Source organism: Heterodontus francisci, chromosome 29 (genome assembly GCF_036365525.1).
Source record: "Heterodontus francisci isolate sHetFra1 chromosome 29, sHetFra1.hap1, whole genome shotgun sequence".
Lineage (NCBI taxonomy): Eukaryota > Metazoa > Chordata > Chondrichthyes > Heterodontiformes > Heterodontidae > Heterodontus > Heterodontus francisci.
This window is the reverse complement of record NC_090399.1, coordinates 68,082,399-68,088,997: the sequence shown is the minus strand read 5'-3', so window position 1 is coordinate 68,088,997 and position 6,599 is coordinate 68,082,399. Positions and strand designations below refer to the sequence as shown.

The 6,599-nt window shown below is 51.1% G+C and overlaps 1 pseudogene; it reads right to left on the bottom strand.

The window, feature by feature from the left end:
* Window positions 1-4,650: 4,650 nt before the first annotated feature.
* LOC137346356 (U2 spliceosomal RNA) lies at window positions 4,651-4,759 on the bottom strand (annotated as a pseudogene).
* Window positions 4,760-6,599: the final 1,840 nt, after the last annotated feature.

Genomic DNA, 6,599 nt, shown 5'->3' with positions numbered 1-6,599 from the left:
TTCCACACCTGCTTTGCAAAGGCACATTCCAGGAGGAGGTGGGCGACCGTCTCTTCCCCACCACAGCCAACGCGGGGGCACTGTGCGGAGGGGGCGAGACTTCGGGTGTGCATGAAGGATCTGACGGGGAGGGCCCTTCTCACCACCAGCCAAGCTACGTCTTGGTGCTTGTTTGAAAGTTCTGGTGATGAGGCATTCCGCCAAATGACTTTGACGGTCTGCTCGGGGAACCATCCGACAGGATCCACCGTTTCCTTTTCCCGTAGGGCCTTGAGGACATTCCGTGCAGACCACTGCCTGATGGACCGGTGGTCAAAGGTGTTTTTCCGCAGAAACTGCTCCACGAAGGATAGGTGGTACGGCGCCGCCCAACTGCACGGAGCGTTCCGCGGCAATGTGACCAGGCCCATCCTTCGCAACACCGGGGACAGATAGAACCTCAGCATGTAGTGACACTTGGAGTTTGCGTACTGGGGATCTACACATAGCTTGATGCAGCCGCACACGAAGGTGGTCATCAGGATGAGGGCCACGTTGGGTACATTTTTCCCGCCCTTGTCCAGAGATTTGAACATCGTGTCCCTCCGGACCCGGTCCATTTTAGATCCCCAGACGAAGCGGAAAATGGCTCGGGTGACTGCCACGGCGCAGGAGTGGGGTATGGGCCAGACCTGCGCCACGTAGAGCAACAACGTGAGCGCCTCGCACCTGATGACCAGGTTCTTACCCACAATGGAGAGAGATCGCTGCCCCCACATGCCCAACTTTTGTCGTACCTTGGCTACTCGCTCCTCCCATGTTTTGGTGCACGCCCCGGCACTTCCGAACCATTACCCCAGCACCTTCAGGTAATCTGACCTGACGGTGAAGGGGACAAAGGATCGGTCAGCCCAGTTGCCAAAGAACATGGCCTCGCTCTTGCCGTGGTTAACTTTGGCTCCCGAGGCCAGTTCGAACTGGTCGCAGATGCTCATCAGTCTGCGCACGGACAGCGGATCCGAGCAGAAGACGGCGACGTCATCCATGTACAGGGAGGTTTTGACCTGAGTGCCTCCGCTGCCTGGGATTGTCACCCCTCTTATGCTCACATCCTTCCTAATAGACTCAGCAAAGGGTTCAATACAGCAAACAAACAAGACCGGGGACAGAGGACAGCCCTGTCTGACTCCAGATTTGATCGGGAAACTTTCAGATTCCCACCCGTTGATTGACACTGCGTTACTGATGTTTGTGTAGAGCAGTTGGATCCAATTGCAGATTCCCTCCCCAAACCCCATTTTGGAAAGCACGTCCATCATGTAGGTGTGCGATATCCTGTCAAAAGCCTTCTCCTGGTCCAGGCTGATGAGGCAGGTGTCCACCCTCCTGTCCCGTACGTAGGCGATCGTATCCCTGAGTAGCGCGAGACTATCAGAGATCTTCCTGCCGGGTACAGTACAGGTCGGATCGGGGTGAATCACCAACTCCAGAGCAGACTTGACTCGACTGGCTATGACTTTGGACAGAATCTTGTAATCAACATTAAGCAGTGAGATGGGCCGCCAATTTCTGATTTCTGCCCTCTCCCCCTTCTGCTTGTAAATGAGGGTGATGATGCCTTTTCTCATGGTCTCTGACATGCTGCCGGCCAGGAGCATACTCTCGTATACTTCCAGCAGGTCCGGGCCGACCCAGTCCCACAGGGCCGAGTACAACTCGACCGGTAAGCCGTCGCTCCCGGGGGTTTTACTCGTCTCGAAAGACTCGACGGCCTTTGTCAGCTCGTCCAGAGTTAGCGGCTTGTCCAGTCCCTCCCTCCTGCTGTCATCCAAGACCTCTGTGATAGATGACAGGAAGGACTGGGAGGCTCTGCTGTCTGTGGGCTTCGCGTCATACAGCCCAGCATAAAAGGATTTGCTGATCCTTAGTATGTCGGACTGCGAAGACGTTACCGAGCCATCTTCTTCCTTCAGGCTGCTGATAACAGAGCTCTCTCTGTGTACCTTTTGGAAGAAGTAACGCGAGCACGTCTCATCCTGCTCGATGGAGCGGACTCTGGACCGGAAGATGATCTTGGAGGCCTCCTTGGCAAAGAGCGAGGCCTGCTGGCTCTTCACCTCTTGGAGGTCCTCCTTGACCTCGACCCCCATTGACTGCAACCGGAGTAGATTTTGCATAATTTTCTGGAGTCGGGACAGTTCCCTCTGTCTCTCTTTCGCCTTCTGAACACCTTTGTGGATGAAGAACCTCTTGATGTTCTCCTTAATCGCTTCCCACCAGTGAACTGGAGACTCAAAGAGGGGTTTCACGGTCCTCCAACCATTGTAATCCCTTTTGAGTTCCTCAACGTTCTCTGGGGTCAGCAGTGTCGCATTGAGCTTCCACGTCCCTCTGCCAACCCGCTGGTCGTCCTGTAAGTGACAGTCGGCCAGTAAGAGGCAGTGGTCGGAGAAGAACACCGGCTTGACGTCGGTGGATCCGACCGTGACAGCACGGGAAACAAACAGGAAGTCAATCCTGGAACGGGCAGACCCGTCCGATCTTGACCATGTGTATCTGCGCTGCGCTCCGTCTGCAGGTTTGCTGAAGACGTCGTGCAGTTTGGCATCCTTAACTGTTTCTATTAGGAATCTGGACGTAGCGTCCAGTTTGCTGTCGTCACTGCCGGATCGTCCAGCCGCATCGATGATGCAGTTGAAGTCACCGCCTAGGATGACCGGCCTGGACGTCGCCAGCAGCAGTGGGAGCTGCTGGAAGACGGTCAGCCGCTCGCTGCGTTGTACCGGGGCGTACACGTTGATCAACCGGAGCGGAGCGTTGTTGTACATCACGTCTGCTACGAGGAGGCGGCCGCCCACCACCTCCTTAACTTCGGAGATGGTGAAGTTACCTCCCCGCAGCAGAATACCCAGGCCGGAGGAACGGCAGTCATTACCCCCCGACCAGATCGATGGCCCGTGGGACCACCATCGCGACCACTGCCTGTAGGTGCTGAGGTGTGGTATTCAACACTCCTGCAGAAACAGTAGGTCAGCTTTGACCTTGGCAAGGTAATCCAAGGTTGAAACACATCGCGTAGTCTATTTAATGCTACGCACATTAATGGAAGCAATTCTTACACCCATTTTTTACTAAAAATTAGTTGTTGCTTCCCATACCATTTGTCCTCGCTAGTCCCAGTCCTTCCCCTTCGGGATGTTCCTGCATACCCATCGTATGCGCAAGCAGTTTCACGTTGGTTGGGCTCAGAAACCCCTCCTGATTTTTCATGCAGGGTTTGTGCCGCTCGGGTGACATCGGGGGGGTCTTGTAGGCAGAGAGGATTGGGTTGTCCTCAGCTGCTTCCATCTGTTCCTCCTCGAAAACATCACAGCTCCCGGTCTCCCGGAGCTCAGGTGCGCCAGACGTGTCTTTGCTCCCGGTGTCCCGGAGCTGAGATGCGTTGGCCACGTCGTTACGTGTGGGGAATTGGGGTTGGGGCACGCCGGGCCCATCACAGCTTCCAGTGCCCGGGGGCTGGGATGCTTTATCATCCATCTCGGAGTTCTGCCGCCTCTTTTGAAGGGGCTGTCGTTCCAGCATTTCCCCGTCCAGTGAAGAGGAGTTGTTGCAGTCTGATTCAGAAGAGAGCCTCCTCTTGCCACTGGTTTGGGTGGTGGCTTTGGGATGTTTTTTCTTTGTGGTTTTCCTCTGGACCACTTGCCACTGACCTGTTTGTCCATCTGCTGCCTCCTCCTCCATTGATTCTGTCTGTGGAGGAGGGGTTTCCGGGCGCTGGGTAGGTGCTGGGTCGTTGGTTTCAGCCGCCTCCCCTTCCTTCTCAGGTTGAAGTTCCTCACTGCGGAGAAGGTTGCTGGTCTCCTTTCGAACAGCGGACGCCTTCGTCGAACCTTCGCCCGGCAATTCCTTGGACCTTGCCGCCTGAGCATAGCTGAGACAACGTTTGGGGCAGGTCTTGTAGAGATGGCCTGCCGCACCGCACAAGTTGCAACACTTAGTCTGCTTACAGTCCTTGGTCTGATGGCCTTCCTCCTTGCAGTTCTTGCAAACAACCGTGCTGCAGTTGGCTGCCATGTGACCAGATTTACCACAGCTGCGACAAACTCTGGGCTGCCCAGCGTAGACCAAGAAGCCTCGACTTCCCCCGATAGCGAAGCTGGAGGAGGGTGGATGATGGCTCCACTGGGATCTACCTTCAAGATCACCTTGACCTGCCGCTTGCTGGTCCAGATCCCAAAGGGGTCCTTGACATCAGTGCTGCTGCAGGCCACCTCAACGTACCTGGCGAGATAGGTGAGTACATCCACCACCGGAACATGGGGGTTGTAGAGGTGAATCGTCACCACCAGGTCCCGTTGTGACGGAAGCGTGAAGAGCGGCTCCGCTGTGAGGATCGACAGTGGCGCCCGGTCCCCTTTCTCCTTGAACGCCTTCAGGAACTTGATGCATCCCGCCACGTTCCGGAACGTCACGTCGAAGTATCCACTGCTGGGGAAATCCTGCAGACAGAAGACGTCCGTCGCTTGAAATCCGCAGCAATCGAAGAGAATTTTCTTGATGAAAAAGGTGCGATCGACCGGTGCATCTCCTTCCTTGTCCTTCACGACCACCCGAACGGTGTTGCGCACTCCCTGGCCCGAAGCTCGAAAATTGGTTATAGCCATTTTACTCAAAGCTTCCCCAGGATCAAAAGGCAATGATCATGGTCTCTTCTCAATCAAATAAGCACTGATAAGAACAGATACTACAATTGATCATAGCCAAAAGGCCGAGAAGCTAAATAATCCACAATGGGCTAAGAATGATGCTAAAAACCAATTTAAGATTGTCAGGAGGGCTCGCAGTGTGGAGCACGTATGTGTACTGCAAGCTACATATATTAATACACAGGGCCCTGTTACTTGCAGACTGAAAGAATATGTACAAACATTGTACCTGTTTCAGCTGAACAAAATAAGTGAGAGCCACTCACTGGTTCATTCCTCAGGGCAATGCCTTGACCAATCAGAGTCAAGGTGCCTGGTTTAAATTTCAAACAAAGCTTGGCAGTTAACTGTCAGTCACCATAAACTTGTGCATTCTCCGTGGCAACGCCTCTACCAACCAGAGTTCACTTGCCAACCGATCAGCACGGTCTTCTCATGCAGAATAAGTTTTTGTTTTCCCTTACATTGGTTATTCTTGCGGATTGTCCTGTTGAGTGCAAGACAAAAAGCTTCGACAACATGACTCTGTTTTCAAAAATAACCTATCTCACAAATTTCACAGTACCGCTCCAAAAGAAATCATAACATGTTTCATGATGATGCCGAAAAGTTTCCCTTTGTGAATCCAATGAAAAATTGTAGGATTTACTTTTAGTTGAACACATCTCACTGGAAAATACCAAATCCATTCAGGCCATAGACACATTTGTTCAGTCTCCAAGGTTTTCAGCCTTCATCTGCTGCCTCTTTGCATAGTTTCAGAAACACTTCTGATAAATATTGCCGTGCAGAGATATAACTTTTATGTCAATTGACCTATACTCCAAGACTATGTGGCCAAAAAATCTGAAAGTGTTTTTAGAGTACTTTTCGAATTTTAAGTGTCCACTCAAACATCTGTATCACGCAGTTATTCTTCAAAACCCCAAGCTTTCGCCTCATAAGGTAAATTTGCAAGGAGTTGTTCATCACAAAACAACCTTTGTCACAAAGTTTGTTTCACATTACCTGGTAACTCAGTATAAATTCCAAACTCGCTCCAACTATCTCACTCCCTTCTTTTTTGTCTCTCCTATTGTTTGCTCCTCTAGATTATAAGCAGCCACCAAAACTTCACAGTCATAAGGAATTCTGCTTCTAGTCCTGTTCTCTGTTGGCTTTATCGCATTGTTTAATTAATTCAAGTTATGGACTCTACTTGCACTGTTATGTCTGCCGGGACTACTGCTGCAAGCTCTCCCTATTTAACAGCACTGTGGGTGTATCTGCACCTGGCAGACTGCAGCAGTTCAAGATGGTGGCTCACCAACACCTTCTTAAGGTCAATTAAGGATGGGCAATCAATGCTGGCCTTGCTGACGATGCCCATATCTCATGAAAGAATAAAGAAAAGCGATCAGAAGCTTTGTCTCAAATGGGTAATTTCTGGTCTCACTCCCAGTAATTGGACTGTGCTTTCATGCAGATTCTGCCAGTCCATGGACCTCATTTCTAAACCATGATGCTGAACATTCAACTAATATTTCAACTTGCCAGTTGCTTTTCGTGCACACCTCACAACTGTTGTATACCTCTAATCTGGAATATGTGTCACTGAGTACCCAGTCTGGGTAATTGGTCGATGGATGTGATAGCCTTGTCATAATCATTCCAATTACCATTACCAGCAATTAATCCACACCATGCTGCTTCTCAGAAACTTCATCACAAAGCACATGAGCATTTCCTGTACACGTTGTCCCGTTTACATCCATTGGCTGCACAGAGTCTGAGATTTTGTAATTAATGCTGACTAATCGTGATGAATGAATCTTTACAATTTGATTGCCATTTTTGCGAAATACTGCTTTCCCAAAACCATTTATTACCTTTTCAGGGTCACTTCATTGCCTATGATTGTCTCCTTTATAGGAT